The sequence below is a fragment of the Lactuca virosa genome, chromosome 3 (assembly GCF_052849685.1).
Source record: "Lactuca virosa cultivar CGN04683 chromosome 3, Lactuca_virosa_CGN04683_v6, whole genome shotgun sequence".
Lineage (NCBI taxonomy): Eukaryota > Viridiplantae > Streptophyta > Magnoliopsida > Asterales > Asteraceae > Lactuca > Lactuca virosa.
In genome coordinates, this window is record NC_136428.1 from 140471663 (window position 1) to 140491775 (window position 20113).

Sequence of the window (20113 nt, forward strand, 5' to 3'; positions counted from 1 at the left end):
CAAATCAAACTTTGTCTACAAAAAAAAAAGTTAACCAAGTAAAAAACAGTTATAGTTAACCATATAAAATATTTTTAAATAAATAATTACCCCTAAATGTTGTAATACGGTGTCCTTTATTGCAGGGGAAACTTTTCTACAATGAACTATCAGTCCATTTGTTGTTCACATTGATATGCATTAACTTTGCTAGAAACTCAAGGGAAGAAAAGATGCAACCAGGATACAATTTAGTTTCCACTTCTTCCAACAACTGTGCAAAATCATCATCCACACCGCTACCCCTTGTATTCGAGGTTCCTTCATCAAGGTTGGTATCATTTTCTCTCGACTCCCACATCACATCGTCGATTAAATCGGCCATTTCGTTACTTGGCAAGACGACTGGAGGAATAAAAGATTCACCATGATAGATCCAAATTTTGTACGACTTACTGAAACCATTTATAAATATATGGCGTTCCACTGCAGTCGGGTACTTGAAGTAACGGTTATCACATTTTTCACACGCACATCTGGTTTTACCATTACTATCAAGGTGTGATTTGGACTTCTCGATAAAAGCTTTGAGTCCTACTTGGAACTCGGGATGGTTTCGATATGGATTAGTAGTCCAACTTTTATCAATAGACATGACGTTGCTGAAACATAATTTTGGGTTTAGAGTTTAATATACAGAGTTTAAAATTTTTTATTTATGCGTTTTTTTTTAATTAATTTTAATTACAATTACTTGTAATTTATATAGGCCAAAGTTGTAAGTATTAAATAAAAAGGTCAAAGAACCAACGAATCAATTTTTCCACACATTTGTTTTATTTATAGTAGATGTACAAATATACCCATGGTTATTGAAAAAAAAATTGTTTGTTTCTTTTAATATGTTTAGCAATTAGTTTTTAGTGAATAAAATATTAAATAAAGAAAAATTAATAATTTGGTATATCCATAAAAAAACATTTCTAACTATTGTACCTTTTTATATTTTTTTATTTATAACATTTTTTGTTTTTTTTTCAAGTTTAGCATTGTACTTTAAACAATTATATTAGGTTGTTGTGTTGTTCTTTTTTACCGTCGAGATTAATATATATATATATATATATATATATATATATATATATATATATATATATATATATATATATATATATATATATATATATATATATATATATATATAATTTATAACATTGTATAAATATGTTGCAAATAAAAAATTTAAAAACAAAAAAGACATGAAAATATAAATATGAAACTATAGAAATATAACATTATAATTTAATTTGAAGATCATAAGTTAACTATAGAACTTATTGGTTAATTTGGGGTTAGCTTGTGAACAAACTAGAAACTTTCTAGTATTCGTATATAAGTTTTTAAACAATTTTATAACATTTTTTTTGTGTTTTTTTCCAATTATAACAATAATTTATTTTTATTTTTTTCAATTATAGCATCCTACTTATACCAAAACCACATACTTTTATATAATACATAAGAGCATGAAATTCACATACTTTCACATACATATACCACATATACACCAAATACAAATACATTCACATACACACATAATAACATCCTACTTAAATCAAATACACATACTTTCACATATATACATAATAACATCCTATTTATACCAAATACACAAATTTCACATTCATATACCACATTTACAACAAACATACATACATTCACATACACACACAATAACATCCTACTTATAACAAACACATATAATTTCACATATATAGATAATAACATCATATATACTTCTAACAAATACTCATATACCACGTATACATCAAACACACATACATTGGCATATATACCCCAAATTCACATACAAATATCAAATATACATACATATGACAATTTTCACATAATTGATACAACTACACATAGTTTGCAATTAAACTCAAATTTCACAATAAATTGAAATAATAAAACCTGTAGTTGCGGAAATCAACGAATATGTCGCCGAAAAAATTGGTCTTCACCCGAAAATACCCTCACCCGTAAACCCAAAGACAACACTACCAAAAACACTGAAATTGAAAAATAATTTGCAATTAATCATCAAATACAGCTAGAAATCGATTTTAACATACAAAGACAAAGAGATATAAGAACTTCAACTTACATTTCTTCCCGAGATGGAGCTAGAAATCGCGTCACAGGAAGCCCTAACCACCCTTGATCCCTAATCTCACACAATGTGGGGAGATATCTTGTTGGAATCAATGAATTGATAGCAAACTGGGGGCCGATTGGAAGAGCAGTAGTGTAGCAGCGTATACAAATGGAAATGGAAGCAAAAGAGCAGATTGCGTTCGTTTTTTCTTTATCTGTGATAGCCTTTAGCGGCGACGCTTTTAGCAGCGACAATTTGGGCTTTACCGGCAACACGAATCAACAGCGGCGACAATCTGGAGGGAAGGGTACCGCGTCATTTTTTAGACCACTATTGGCAGCGACTTTTTAGACTTTTAGCGGCGACACAAATGTCGTCGGCATTTGGTTGGTGCGGATAAGAGGCCCCAACCGTTGGATTAGATACTCGATCGAACGGCTGAGATCTATCAGAGGGGGAAAACACGGATTCGGGTGAGAAGTCTTTAGCGGCGACACAATTACCGGCGACGAAGGCTTTAGCGACAACAAATGGTAGAGTCGCCGCTAAAAGGTCTTGTCGCCGGTAATTGTGTCGTCGCTAAAGGCATAGTTTCTTGTAGTGTGGTATTAGATATGTCACGCTCCTAACCCTAGTTCGGCCTCATCCTATCGTTCTTCTCATTCTTGATCATCTCCACCCACCAGTTTTATCTTCTCTTGCCACGATGACTAATGGCGAGTCAAGAAACTCATCCAAGAAAAACATGAAGCTATACAACATGGATAACATCAAGACGTTCGTCCCACTCATTCTCAATCTCAATCAACTCAATTACGAATCATGGCCAGAATTTTTTGAGACTCGTTGTAGAGCCTATGGTGTTTTCGGTCATCTCAATGGCACCTCAAAATCAACATTTGATAAAGACACTAAATGAGAAGATCTTGATACTTTGGTGAAGATGTGGCTGTACGGTACTCTATCTCAACCCCTTCTCACTCTAATTCTCAAACCAGCTTCCACAACCACCATGATTTGGTTTTCTCTTGAAGACCTCTTCCGGGATAATAAGGATGCCCGCTCCATTGGGCTAGAGAATGAACTTGGAAATATGACACTTGGTGATAGATCCATCAATGATAATTGTCAAAGAATGAAAGATGTGGTTGATTTGTTGGTAAACATTGGAACACCGGTGCCCGAAAAAAACTCTTGTCATTCATCTTTTCAACAGACTATCTCCTAAATTTGATAGCATTGTCATGCTTATCTGTCATAGCTCTCCTCTACCAAGCTTTCTTCAAGAAATATCCATGTTAATAATGGAAGAACAAAGGCTCCTCACCCGACGACCCTCTCAATCGAATCACAGTGACCATCCATCATCCCCCACCATTCTTCACACTGCTACTTCCCAGCCACGCAATAACAACAACTCACGGAATCCTGATCGCCACCCATCTCAGCAAAAACGTAGAAACAACGACAACCGCCGCCAAACCAACGACAGCCGGTGACATTACCTCAGTTAATAGTCTTGTTCTTTTACAATTTTATTTGCTACGCTTTAGGTGAGAGTTATGTCCCATTGTTTTAGTTTTATTTTTCATGTTTTTTTACTTCGGTTGTTGGTTGAATTATTCTATTTATATTTCAATAAACTAGAAGAATATTTACGTATTGTGTCAGTATATCATTATTTACTTAAATAAACAAATCTATTGTATTAGATATATTTATGTCATTTCCTTTAACTATAAAAATACTAATTATTATATTAAAGCTGATAGAAAAAAATATAATTATTTCAAGTACATAATAAGTTAGACGCGTATTAAATTCACATTATATTAGTGGCTATTAAACATTCAATAAGATAGACATATAATAAAACCATATCGTCTTATATTACCAAAGTTTAACAATTATCTAATTTTAATGATATTTTAACTAATATTTCATTGAATAAAAAACAAAGTACAAATTCATATAGCTAAACTAAAAGCAAAATCTAAAAAAAATTAAAAACTAAAATTTTATACAATATCAAATATGGCAATGTAGAATTAAATAATTATATTTTAGCTATCATACATATATCTACTTTTCAATTTGACTTATTATTCAACCCTTAGAAAACGTATACATAAATATATTAAATTGATATGATTGTAACGAGAATTCTAAAAGCATTAAAAGCTTCAAATATCAAAGAAAAATAATATAACTGAAAATAAAATTCTGGATACTCGTTAACTTTGCAAGTTTCAAAACTTCAGATACGTCAAAGAAACATCACGACAAAATAAATATGTAAATATATTAAATTTATATGATTGTAATAAGAATGTTAAAAGCTTTAAAATCTTTAAACATCAAAGAAAAATAATAAATTTGAAAGTAAAACTTTAGATATTCATTAACCTTTCGATCTTCAAAAACTTCATACACAACATAGAAACATATAAATCATATTTATCATAACCAATTAAATCCAATGGAAAATCCTAGCAACATAGTCTCCCTCCAAAAACTATATATAACACTATGTCAACCAATTAACGATTATACGTATCATAGTTTATAAAACTTTTGAGTTGTAGTGGTTAATTAGTATTAATTAAAAAAGAAGATGAAAAGTTGTCACTACTAGAAACATGAGTTTTAGAGATGGACGAATCTATCGCTATTTTGTTGCTAAATGTTGTTCGTGATGGATTAGCAACAAATATACTCCATAGCAAAATAAAGTGTGGCTAATGACCTTACGAGGGTTTTAACGACGGATCAGTTTTTCCTTGCGATAAAGTTAACGATAGAGTATCCATCGCAAGATGGTCCCTTAATACAATTATTTAGGACATTGCCGACAAATTTGATAACAATATTCCATCGATGTTCTGTCGTAATCTTCATATCTTTTTTTATCCATCTTTAATCCCTAATAGATCTCATATATTATTTTTAATTTTTCGGTAACTAATCTCTAGCAAACTTCCTAAATGATTTTTTATTTATTTTCTGTCATATATCCCTAGAAAACTTCAGATATAATTTTATTTTTTTTCTTCGTTGTGATACAACTGGAGACATGGAGCCAAGAAGGTCGACAGCTAGAGACCTGGAGCCGAGAAGGTCGAATCGGTTGGTGGTCAAACCTGTTTGGCAGAAGGATTATCACATGGAGTGATAATGTCACGTGACTTGGAAGAATCCACATTTAGTTTCTTTTGTTTTGATCATATCTGGTAGCTTAGAAGTTAGTTTGAATAAGTGGATAAGTACTTGTTTTGAATTCTTATTTGGATTATGTTTTGGTGATTATTTAAGCTAATCATAATCACAAGCCACGAAGACTTGATTTTGGCAATTCTTCTTCTCTTTTCTTATTTTCTGTGTGGAGTACGTGCTCACTCGAAGGGCACAACTTTGATACACTATCAAGGTGTATCAATTGGTGCTTTCATTGAGAGAATGGATGAACAGGCAGTCCGAGCCTTGCTCAAGGAGCAAGCCGATTCGTTTCACACACAACTTGACACCTTAACCAGAGAACTCAAAGCCGCTAAGAACCAGTTCGGGACTAAAGGATCCACCAGTGGGGGTGACTTCGGGCCCAACATTCCACGATCTATGAAATTGGATGTACCCAAGTTCAATGGGACATATCCAGAGAGTTGGCTTTTCGCCATCACTGAGTACTTCGATCTACACAACACCGCAGCCGACCAACGCCTTCGCATCATTGGGTTTAACCTAGAAGGTGAAGCATCTGAATGGTTCCGCTACATGACTAGGAATGAGTTACTCTCCACGTGGGATAGTTTTGTGGATAACGTCCGCACCCATTTTGGTCCATCTAAATTCGAAGACCCCTAAGGCGCTCTCTCTAAATTACTCCAAACTGGCACTGTGGCTCAATACCAGGCCGATTTCGAGAAATTGATGAATCGCGTCAACAACATCAGTGAAGGCTTGCTTATCTCCTTCTATACCTCTGGCCTTAAGCCGATTCTACAACGTGATCTCCTCGTTGCTAAACCTCCCACCTTGATCGAAGCTTTTGCACTTGCCTGCATCTCTAAAGCCCGATTTGAAGATCAATGGTCACAACACACGCCAGCAAAACCCACCGCTAACCCTAACCGGACCAACGCGTCGTTTAGTCCAATCATGAGCCGACCCACAGGAAATAAAACTAATCCCACCCCGTCGGCCTTGCTACCAGCCCCGACCACACCAAAATTAAACCCAATCGGGACACTGTCAGTCAATAAAACCACCAATTCCCTACCCATCAAATGGATTACCCCGGCAGAACGACAAGAGCAACTCAGTAAAGGTCTCTGTTTTAATTGTGACAACAAATGGGTCAAGGGACACAAATGCCCGAGGCGATTTTTGCTGATGATGGCCAATGAAGACGACGACAATGATGAAGCAGGGCACCGCTTGGATTCAGAGACTGATGATGTGGGGGAAACAGCCGACATTTCCATACTCAATTCACTCGCTGGCCCTGGTAACCCAAGGTCATTGCAGCTCTGGGGTACAATTGGGGATATGGCGACACACGTCCTGATCGACAACGGAAGTACACACAATTTTATTCAGCCCACCACAGTTGAAAGGATGAAGATTACAGTCAACCTCATCATGCAAGGGGTGTCGGTGGTGGTAGACCTATACGTTCTACCTATGAAGGGTGCCGATGTCGTACTAGGAATTCAATGGCTGCAACAGTTGGGTAAAGTAACACATGACTATGCCTTACAAACTATGGAATTCGTTCACAAGGTTAAACCGGTCAGGCTCAAGGGAGAGGAGTCACTTCGTATGAAACGCATTAGCTTCCAACAAATGCAAGTATTGTTGGATACCGATGACATTTATAGTGTTTATGAACTTCATGAGGTTCCACCTATACCGACCATCGATGACCCGATCGAGACACAGCTACAGCAACTTCCCAAGGAAATCAACGACCTCCTCGATACATTCCATGACTTGTTCCAGGTACCAACATCCCTACCGCCTCGTCGCATAATCGATCACCGGATTCATTTATTGCCAAACACTAAGCCGGTTAATGTGCGACTGTACCGTTACCAGCATTATAAAAAAAAAAGAAATGGACAAACTAGTGGCTGACATGCTAGACCAAGGTATTATCCGCTTTAGTCAAAGCCCCTTCTCATCTCCCATTTTGTTGGTCAAGAAAAAAGATGGCACCCCCAAACCAAGGATGGCGGAAACGTTCGGGGGTGGAGGACTTCATGTAAAATATCACAACAACGAGTATAATAGTGCTCAAAGTAAATACAACCATCATAAATATAATTGAAAAGGTTACACCATAGAATAATTTTACATGTCTCAAAATCAATTACATTATGACAAAATGAACTGTTTGACGATTTATCGACCCATCCTCAAAATGCTGTAGGTTTTCCTGTTTCACTGATTTCCTGAGAATACAAGTAGTTTTGAAAAGTGTCAACAATTAAGTTGGTGAGTTCATAAGAGTTTTGTTTGAGAAAGAAACTGTTTTCCTTGTAAAAGCGACAGAATATGTTTCCAGAAAATCCAATATTTTCTTTATTAAAGTCATGTAGTCCTAAATCCCAGGACCGCGAATGTGTGTGTGTGTGATTTGTACTTATAATGTTCATACTAGTAATGTGTTTCCAAAGAAAATCCAATATTTTCCTTATAAAAGTTATGTAGTCCTAAATCCCAGGACCGAGAATAAACAAGTATTTTACCATACTTAAAGTAATTCATGCAAGTTTAAATCGACATAAACTCGTTTAGTTTAGAAGTAAAACCCCTTTTCAAAGTAGAATTTTCCATGTAAACTTGAAAGATTGTTAACTACCTATGTGAGTCGCTATAACCATACTATGACGAGAAATAACCTGCACAACGTTTTTCAGACATTAAGATACTATGACTCTTGTCACCCGCAGACCTGCCGGTCCGGCTGTAGCTAGCAGCGAGGTGTGGGTGGGGTGTCAATCCCAATATAGAACTATACACAATTATCACGCTCTCCCTACAAGAGACTCTGGTTATAACTTACAAGAATTGGGATCCCGTACTCGAACGTACGGAGAGAGAATTGCCTCACAACCTAAGTTAACTAGTTTACACATAGTTTGATATTAAATCTCTTCCGTGGAGGAAGTAAAATCACCTTTTATGAATAAATTTGTGATATGAAATCCTTAAACTATTACTATTATAGTTTATCATGTAGTATATGAAAAACCCATTTGTTTTGAGAGTAAAACCTTTTTCATGTAGTAAAAATCCCTAAACTATGCTTATTGAAGTTTATTATATGTGTTCGAAATGAATGAGTAAACCTTATCATGAATGACTAAATTTCAGTTTATGATGATAAACTAACAAGAAAATACATTCAATATTTAGAACTTATTGTTATACACTTTGTTCAACATAATACGAAGTGTTATGAAAGTTATAGGCTGTTATCGAGTTTTAGCCTTTCAACACTGTTTTAGAAAAGTCATAGAAAAATCATACGAAGTCGAAAACTGAATCCGTAAATTCTGAGAGTTCACAAAATGTGTCTACTTTATTCATAATTTTTATTATGATTTTTAGAAGTCTTTAACTTGTGTTAAAATGTTAATATTCACAGACTGGTCCGAATTCGTTTCTGAAATGGTAGGCAGTTTTGTAAAAATCACCATAAATCGTAGAAAAATCGTATCGAGATGTGCAAGTAGTAATTTTAAAGGTATGAACCTGAACTAATTTCATATTACAAAGTTTTGAAAGATATTAAGTTTAAGATAGTCAAAATAGTCCGTGAATAAGACTCAACTTTTCTGATGAAAGCTGTTGTTTGAGTTTAGTTGTGTTCTTGGTGTTTTAACTTGTATTCCCCCCCCCCCCCTTAAAACTTGAAGAAAACATGAAAATGTAGGGGTATGAACTCACCTTGAGTGATTTCAGTAGATGGATGATGGAGAAAAGAAGTGTTCAACTCAAGAACACTTGGGAGATGCTTGAAGATTTGAAGATCTAACAACAAATATGATGATATTTGTGTAAGCAATCTATGATTTGGATAAAGGATAGTAGAATATCTAAGTGTAGGAGGAAGATACTTACCAAATGTGGAGGAAAAACCCAAGACCAGCCTTTGAATCTCGAATTTTTAGAGAGAGAAAGTGAGAGATAATGAAGTTTGTTCTTTGGTGGAAAATGAGAGAAATGTGAGGAGAGAGGAGGGCTTTCCAGCTCTTGACCAAGTGTGTGGCTGAAAAATGGTGGGAAAAGTACTATGGAATGACTAGGTATGGGTGAATAGTGACTAGGGGTTGTACTATGAAGGTATGGGGAGGTTGCTTGTGTCCTTGTTCAAAGGATAAGTCAACACTCCACCTAAATATCTCACCAATTAGATTTTATTCTTAGGCAAGGATTTTCCCCAAAATATAGTTAAAATATGAATATTTGGGGTTTATTATGTTAAAATACGAGTTTGGGTGAAAATCCCGCGTTAAAATAATTAAAAACAGGCTTAAAATGGAGTCGTGGTCGAAAACCGGGCAAAAAGGCGAAATTCCGAAATTGGGGCCGAACGTCGCGAAGGCTCGGTCTTAACAGAACTAGAATCCAAGGTAGAAGAGGAACCGAGAGTGGGGGTTCGACTGCGCAGGGTGTTGAGTTTTGAGCATTCTAACACTCCTAAGTGTACATGTAACCCTAAATACCTTGGATCTATGTTTTCTATATTATACATGCAAATATGAACTTTCCAATGTATTCATCCTAACTAGCATAATAACATTGATTCATATGAATATATCAAGTTAGAATTACATACCTCTTTTGATGTAGAATGACTTCATGAAGCTTGAGTGCCTAGTGCCCCAAGTGTGACACCTCAAATGGTTCACACAACACCAAATACACTTGGAATAACTTGAGAGAATTGGAACACTTCATCAAATCGGCTACCCCTTTCTATCACACATAGTCGCCGATTTTCTCCAAGAATAAGATCATTATATAGTTAGGGTTACACCATGTAAACCCTAATTGTCATGGCCTTTCATTTCCATGATCCATGGGTACAAATACACCATGGAGCATCCATGGAGCATCTTATGGGTTTTAGCCCAACTTGACAATCCATGGAGCATTAGCCCACTATATAAGTATGGATGATTTACACAATCAACCCATATATTTAATTAGTCTTCTTTTGATCACTTAATTAATACTAGATTAATTCTTGATCAATACTAATTAAATAATCTTATTAATATATTATAACTTATAATATATTAACAAACCTTAAGTGTTATTTCTCTCATTATAGTCTATCCAAATGCATGATGCCATGCAACCCAAATGGACCATGTCGGGTCGAGTCAAGTCTTACCAATTATAGTTATGGACTTAGACATTAATCCAACAGTCTCCCACTTGGATAAGTCTAAAAATATTATTGCGTATGACTTCAAGAACCGACTGGCAATCGTAGCTCTCAAAAGCTTGCGTCGAACTATGACCTTGCCGATGATTTCTGACCTCTGTCAATGACTTTTCCATTAGATAAGTGATCATATATTCCTCCATTCTAGATATCATATGGACTCAGACATGGATTATAAATCATTCTCTCTGTCCATTTGTTGTTTCCCGATTTTCGATTTATGATGACTGACTGATTGAACAAATCAAATCAGTCCTGGCTTGGCCAAGCACTCACATGTGTCATCGCTAAATCATCGAGGGGCCCACAGATATCGCTTTTAGCCCGAAGGTAAAAGGAATGGATAAACTTCGACTCATATGGCTTGTTCTACTACTTGTTGAATCATACACAAAGGCACGTTTTATAACATCGAGTTACCAATGTGTTTTCGTGCAATCAATGTACTATCAACTCATAGTAACAACTCATATCTCTAGGTTTGAAGAATATACGATATTATCGTCTCATGATCACTCGTGATAAAATCCATGAAGTGATTCAAATGAGCGCGGGTTGAATCCAATACTCAGAACTTATGAGCACTCATGAGTGTTGTAGCACCACTTTGTCCACCAACTTGGACCTCTACAAGCCAACCCATGACAATCTTGATTCATATCTACTTCCAACATATGACCGACTGTGGATGGTTTGAATAACTTAGTCATTCAGGAAGAATAACCTAGTTTATTCTGGAAGTCAAAACATGCAAAATGAAACACAAAAATAAATGAATCTAATATGGTATCAAACTATGAATATAAATAAAACACTTTTTATTTATCACCATACTGATTACTCATTATTCATTGTTTCGGTTTTATCAACTTTATACTTGAATTTAGAAAACACTAGTTGTCCCATGCTCCAAGCATGTACACTATGTTTTTCTAAGAAATAGCTTTGCAATACATCAAGTATGCACTCTATGTTTGTCTATGATCCTTACTTTGTGAAATAGACTAATTGAACATAATTTCAATGATTCTAATTTCACACTTCCAAATCCCTATCGAAAAATGTGAGAATTTCAAATTCCTATCATTTATCGAAATCTGTTTAGATTTTAAACTTATATGCACTGACCCTCCTGTAATGAATATGTACAAAGTCACAAAGACTTGTCAACAGTCATTATAAGGTATTCCAATGGAGTTCAACTCCATGGAAACTAAGTCTCATATTCAAAGTATATTGCTTTGAACATGCTTCTTGCATTAAGTTTTCTAATCTTACACAGATAACTTCCACCTATGGAGACAACTCCATATTCTCATTTTGACTATCACTTCTGAACGAGAGATGCCTCTTTTCAGAATATGTCAATATGGTCCTTCCAATATTAACAGTATACTTCCAACTGTCCTTGAGCAACCAATCTTTGGTAAACCTTAGATTGTCCTCGACAATTGCTTAATCCTTTTAGTCATATCCAATTCTAGATCTTTTCCCTTCTTAATGCCCCAGGCATTCAAAAATTTTTAGAAAGGACAAATATTATAGCACATGCAATCAATCCTGTACCCAAAGCAAATGGGACACGATTCATGATGTCTCACATAAAGACATGATTCTAGACCAGTCTTTTGCTACAATAATTTTTGTTTGCCATGTTTTCAAAATTTGACTCTGAAGAGGGATGCCGTAATCATAACCGAATTTTGAGAACGCAATATATAGAATTTCCTTAAGTTGAACCAATCCAACATGAAATTCATATATATATATATTCTTGACTAAAATGATTAAAATCTCAATCTAAGCCTTTTAGAATTGAAATGAAGTATAATTTCCTCTCCCTTAATTATAGTAAAACAACTTTTTCAACCCTTGCAACCTCACGAGTTGAACTTTTGTTTTCTATAATTAGCATTGCTAACTTGCAATTCTTATCATAATTATCATGTTTCCACTAACATGATGATTATTAGCATAATAATTATGCTCCCACTAGCTTTGACATGTATTCAGAAATTAGTGGACTTCTAGAAATCAATACTTTATTGACTTTCTTACCAAAGTTCAAATTTATGATACTAGATTGCTTTGATAAGATTTTATCAAAATCATACACCTTATTGTAAATAGCTCACTGGAGTGTCTAAACAATTTAAGAACTATGAAAAGGGATGCCGTAATCATAGTCTCAATTGGTTAGACCTTTGCTATTTCTCATAAGTCCATGTTAGTGTGCTCTACTAACGATTTTGAGAATGCAAAGATTACTATCTACTTAAAAATCTACTTAGTGAAAGTGTTTCCTCACCATCATTTTCATGAATCGGAGAGAAACCTTATAACACTTAGATTTTTATGGTGTATGAGTTCCTACCCATATGAATTTGTCAAAACCATAATCACAAGACAAGGTTAGTGACAAATCCAAACTAATATGGATTGAACTTGTGCAATCTTAAGTTCTTGCCACCTGGCAGCACAAGGGCATGCCATAGCTTCCAAATAGCTATGCAACCAATTGAGAACTTTCAGAACTCCTATGCAAAGTCAACTTGAATAGGCACAGAAATGTAAACACGATAGGTTATACACCTCAAGTCGTGTGCTACTGAAGAATTCCAGGTTTTTTTCTTGATTAGGTCTTGAAACTTTCAAGAGCTTTAGGGCTCCCACTGTCCTCTTGACATATAAGACTCACTTGCCAAATATACAAGAGATAGTGCGGATTCTTTATCAAGACAAACACTTCACACACTTGGCCTAAGTTGGTCTTTATTTAACCCAAAACATCACAACTTACCAATTTCAAATGTACAAGAGTAGGACACTTTTACTCTTACATTTGACAAGTGTTTTAAACCTTTCTTTAAGATATGTCACTCAACTTACAGTCTTGGAGTATAACTCTAAGACTTGTTTTGAAACGAAGTATGACTCATCTTCTTGATTTAACCATTTCAACAATTCATGACTCCCCTTCTTAGTCATAAGAATGCACTAAGATGTCCTTAGAAGACCAATTGTGATGTGGTTCTTTAATCATTAAGATGATCACAAAACATTATACTAAAGTACTCTCCCATCTTTTCAGATTTGAGAAACTTTAATCTTTCTGCCTAATTTGATTCTTCTCATTCGTTCTGCCATACATCGAGACTTTTCCAATGCTTCAGAATTATACTTAAACTTATAAGTATAACCATATTTACTAAACTTTAGTAAATCATGACGAATAGTCTTAACGAGCTTTGTGGTGGACATGACCAATGCACAAGAATGTGTACTCGATCCCTTTAGTCCTTCACTTGATTCACACATCCATGTGAACAAGTCTTAATTTTCCAATGCTTGAAAGTTCTCATTCATCATACTATTCAACTTGCATGATTCCAAGTTTCTATCCAACTGAAGCCTTGGGAATGAGAATCTTTCCTTATTTGGTAAATTATGACACTACCACAAACGAAAGAATCAAGTCCATTTTTTTTTCAAATATTGATATCAATGGAATCATATAAACAACCATTTTTCACAAATGCCACTTGTAAGGATATTTAAAATAAATATAAAATTAAAACCTTTTATTTTATTTCAAAACTTTGCAGAAAAAACTTATCCTTGCAGTGCAAATGCATATGAAAAACTTGTTGTTATCTATTCCTAAGCAATATATCATAACTCCTAAGTAACAGCTCAAAAATTCTGATGCGATCGAAATCCATCTTCGTGATCAGAATCAGCATGTACTTCCTTTAAGTTTCTTCACTTTTCTTTTATTCTTAAAGCATCAACATGTGACCCAGTCACATCATGTAATGAGAGTCTCAGAATAGAAACTTAACAGAGTTAGATAGTGGACTTTACCTAAAGTATAGTCAAACTTCTTGGCTTGATCAACCTTAAGATCTTTCAGGTAAATAGGCAGCTTCGCAATCAATGCCCCTTCCTTTGGCAAGATAAACATATGGACTCTTTAGTAATGGGACTATCTCACACTTAGCCTTTCTCTTTACCATTTGTTCAACCTAGTTGACTATGGTCAAACCCTTTCTTTGGGATGAGAAGGTTTTTCTAGATATCCAATGTTACCATTGGCAATGTCCATTGGGAAGTTGATCTCCTAATCAATTTGCTTTACTAGTCCTCAAATCATTGCTGACCAAGCAAATAGATAAGATCATTAAGGGTCATGTCATAGTCTATTTCATAGTAGTCCCAAAGGAACTCACTATGTGACTCAGAAAGTGATTGAACATCCAACTTTCTCAAGACTTTGACACCCAACTCTCCCGGCTTGTCAATATGTGACTTCATCTCTAAGATGTGATCACACCTAGACCTTGCCTTGCCATTAGGGCTTGAGTGACCTTGAACTTGTGGGTTAGGGAGAATAATTGGAGGAGGTGGAGGAAGTAAAGTTTCAAGAGATTTGGGAAGATCATAGATGTTTGAGCTAGACATCTTTTGGGAGATATTCAAGATAGTTGATCTAAAGTCCTTAATATAACACCCAATATGAAATATTAAGGCTAGGACCCAACACAATACTTTTATAACTTGGAAGAGGGATGCCGTAATCCAAGCTATAAAATATTTGAAGGTAGGCGAATGACGATTCACCAATTTCCACCATGAAAAACGAAATATAATTAAGTTTTAATTGGATTTGAAACTCCTAGATCTTTTGAGATTCATTGAACTTTTCAATGGCATGTTTCAATCTCGAGTGTGCCCTTCAGGTTTTGTGACTGGGATGCCGAGGATCACAAAACAAGGTGTGAAGTAACCATGCAAATATACTTGGTACCCTTAATATTTACCCCTCAATCGATGTGCCGGTTAACCACACGAGCTCCACCGATACTATGATAAATATTAAGTTACCTTTTGCCTACCTTGTTAAATCCATGTTAGTGTGCCGGTTAACCATACACGCTCCACTAACGGTTTAAGCAAAGTGCAAAGTGTAATTTCATGGATTAGCACCTTATTCACATTTTCCTAAGTAACTAAGATTGGGAATTTATAAGTGTTTAGTTACTTAGTATTTATCATTAATACTTTTAATGAAGGGAGAATTATAGTCATTGTCCTACCTGTTCGGCTAACGACCCTCCACCAGTCAAGGAAGCGGTGGGTGAGAGTGGACACCCCTTAAGCTGCCATTTTATAGGCAACAACCTTATACCCCCCTTATAGACCGGCTTCGTGAATGAGGCCTACTAATGGTAAGACTGACTTGCTCTTATACACATATATATATATTATTAACTTATAATATTATAAAGTATAAGGATTGAATTTTAACTTTTAAAATTCTAAGGGCTTAACTTGGAATTAAAGTATTCATAAGGGAAAACATTTCAAATTCCAAAACTTGAGGGCAAGTTTTGAAACTATTCAAAACTATTCAATTCCATAACTTATGTGTTTAAAGTAGTTTTAATTAAAAAAACTCTTCAAGTTCCATAACTTGAAAACAAGTTATGGAAGACTTTAAACTAATGAAAGAATGTAATTTTTCTTTATTTTTGTAACTTATGGAACTAATTAAGGTTACACATTTTATTACTTAATGAAGTGACTCTTGAACCTCCATAACTTGAGGACAAGTTATGGAGTCATAAAACCATTCAATGAAGACAAGACTCTTCATTTTGTAACCTTTGCCAACTTTTAATAGTTTTAAGAAACTTTAATGTGACTTTTCATGTAACTTGAGGACAAGTTACACAAACACATTTTAGAATCCACTCTTAGATTAAAATGGATCAAAGACACATAAACAATCAACCTTTTCTATTAATCTAAGCAACTCATATGAACAAGATAATTGGAATCAAACTTTTTCATGTAATTAGCATAACACTTAAACTAATACAAAACATGAATCTATTGACAATTATCTTTGAAATTGGATTAGCATGAACATTACCACATCAAAAACAACTTATGGTAATGTTCCTAGTCCAATTCCAGCCAAAACAGTCGAAGATATGCTGTCTGGGACACAAACTCGTCGAGTTCTTATAGGAAACTCGTCGAGTTCATGCCTTAACACATGAACTCGTCGAGTTTATGGCCAGAACTCGTCGAGTTTTCTGTTTGGACAGATTCTCAGCCTTGAAAAATAAGTTTGCATCAAGTATAAGTGAAAACAAGCCTAGGCTCTGATACCACTGTTGGGTTTTGAGCATTCTAACACTCCTAAGTGTACATGCAACCCTAAATACCTTGGATCTATGTTTTCTATATTATACATGCAAATATGAACTTTCCAAGGTATTCATCCTAACTAGCATAATAACATTGATTCATATGAATATATCAAGTTAGAATTACATACCTCTTTTGATGTAGAATGACTTCATGAAGCTTGAGTGCCTAGTGCCCCAAGTGTGACACCTCAAATGGTTCACACAACACCAAATACACTTGGAATAACTTGAGAGAATTGTAACACTTCATCAAATCGGCTAGCCCTTTCTATCACACATAGTCGCCGATTTTCTCCAAGAATAAGATCATTATATAGTTAGGGTTACACCATGTAAACCCTAATTGTCATGGCCTTTCATTTCCATGATCCATGGGTACAAATACACCATGGAGCATCCATGGAGCATCTTATGGGTTTTAGCCCAACTCGACAATCCATGGAGCATTAGCCCACTATATAAGTATGGATGATTTACACAATCAACCCATATATTTAATTAGTCTTCTTTTGATCACTTAATTAATACTAGATTAATTCTTGATCAATACTAATTAAATAATCTTATTAATATATTATAACGTATAATATATTAACAAACCTTAAGTGTTATTTCTCTCATTATAGTCTATCCAAATGCATGATGTCATGCAACCCAAATGGACCATGCCGGGTCGGGTCAAGTCTTACCAATTATAGTTATGGACTTAGACATTAATCCAACACAGGGTCGCCTCTCGGACCGAATGTGAAGTCCTCTCGGACCGAAGGTGCAGTCCTCTCGGACCGAAGGTGGGAAGGGGAGAGCCGAAAGTCAGGTCTCGGTTCGGAATTGTCAGGGGACCAAAATATACCGAACCCTCGGTCCATTTCGGCTGAGAGGGTTTCGGTTCTGAGGAGGTTTCGGTTCCTTAAGAGGGTTCGGCTCCTTGAGAGGGTTCGACTCCTTGAGAGGGTTCAGCTCCTTAAGAGGGTTCGGTTCCTTAAGGCTGTTTTTCGCGTAGACTTCCGTTTTCGAGCGGTTTTCGACTAAATCGAGGGTCGGGATGCCCCGAGTGATTATAAGAAGTTGAGAGAGATTTCGAGAGAGATTTGGGAGAGATTTGACATACTTGGAGAGATTTGACATACTTGGAGAGATTTGACATACTTGGAGAGATTTGGGAGAGATTTCACATTCTTGGAGAGATTTCTCATTCAAAGAGAGATTCGGGAGATATTTCACATACTTGGAGAGATTTGGGAGAGATTTCACATTCTTGGAGAGATTTCTCATACAGAGAGAGATCTGGGAGAGATTTCACATACTTGGAGAGATTTGGGAGAGATTTCACATTCTTGGAGAGATTTCTCATACAGAGAGAGATCTGGGAGAGATTTCACATACTTGGAGAGATTTGGGAGCGATTTCACATTCTTGGAGAGATTTCTCATACAGAGAGAGATCTGGGAGAGATTTCACATACTTGGAGAGATTTGGGAGAGATTTCACATTCTTGGAGAGATTTGGGAGAGATTTGAGATAGAGAGAGATAGAGCGAAAGAGATTGGGAGAGACTTCTTTTGTGACCTTTTTGAGTGTTTGGCTTTGTAACGCAAGGTTTGTAAACCTCGTTAAGTCTTGTTATGATTGTTATATGCCCCCGAGGGTTAAGGAATAATGTTTTATCGAGTAGTTTCATCACTTGCCCTAATTAGGGTTTAAAATTTCCGAACACGTGAAAACTCTAAGTGATACTTTATATTAAGATTGCGAGTAATACAATAAGAATCATAATGGAAACCCTAATATACAAGGGTTAGATGAGTTGACCGGTTTGACTTGTTGACTTTAGTTGACTTTGACTTGGCCAAAAATTGACGGTTGTCACATCATCCCCCTGTTAGAAAGAATTTCGTCTCGAAATTAGCGTTTCGACTGGGACTTCAAGAATTTGGAGGAAAGATAGGGGAATTCTTCGTAGTACAAGAAATTGATATGGTGGGGACCAATCCGCCTGGTGTTAAATGACGACCTTGGAATTTCTTATTGTAACTAGAGCCGAGTCGATTTAAAGGAGTTATTGTTTTGGAATGATAGTGTATTCTACGTGTGCCTTTATGCTCTCTGCTTTATACTTGGTATTACCACTATGAATATTTTATAATGTAATGTGTAAGTACTAGCATTACGAATGCTTCAAAAATTTGTGATGAAATTTGCATTATAAGTCCTACCAGTTCTTTTATAATCGCTTGATGTAAACTAGTCGTATATCATTAAGATTGCAAGGCATTCGGATGGGTGACCCCGCCTTAAGCCCACAACCAAACAAGGAACAGGAAATGAGGCGGAATCACACATTCTAAGTCCATAGAATCTTAATGATATATGGCCACAATGTTTACACTAGCCATCATAGATTCACTAGTAAAAACCCTGCGAATTTATATAGATGATAAGACTTATTCGGGTTTCGCCGTGTTCCCGAGATGCTTTCAACCTTTCTCGAATTTGCACTAAGTCATAAGTGATAGCCTCTCCTCGGGGCGCTGCATAGGGTCTGCTTTAGTGTTTCTCGTCTGATTAGATCGGTAGGCAACATATGGGTTCGGTTTACACGACTAACTTATTCATATGATAGGGTGTCCACTCGCACTCCTGGATAACCTGGTCCCGAAGTTCATGGCAGGACTCGTACCTGGTCCATCAATCATTAACTTGCGCATATAGGTCGTATGTACTTAAGGTTGGCAAGACAGTTGGAGGTGACTCTGCCCCAAGTCCACAACCAGACAAGGAACATGAAATAGGGCGGAAGCACACATCCAATGTCCGTAGAATCTTAATTATACATTATCCTCGCGTATACACGTAGTAGTGGTAGACTAACCGTATTCGTCCCAAGCTTCTGAGCTTGAACCTTATCTGTTGCATGCGTGACATTCCCGAAGGGTCTTCTAGAAATGCTTGTGGTAAGGTTTCGGAAGGTATAATACTCCTCTGGTGAGTGTTTTGAGGTTTCGCAGCGAGAGATGACCCGGAGGTTCGTGTCGGATTTGTGTTTATGAGAGACGAAGGTTTTCGAGACTAGGTGAAAGGTCTTTTCGTAGCTGTTTAGTCGGGAAATTGAGGACTTCATCAATCGAAATCGAATGACGAAAACAGTATCTTTTTAGGTAAAACATGTGTTAAGCTGTATTCGCAAGAAATGCTCATTAGAGTGATAGAGTATCTTGTGTTTCTTTTCAGTGTGTTCCGTTTTGTTCGATGTTATTATTACCGCAGATGATTCATACTACAGAAGCTACCAGTGGTAGT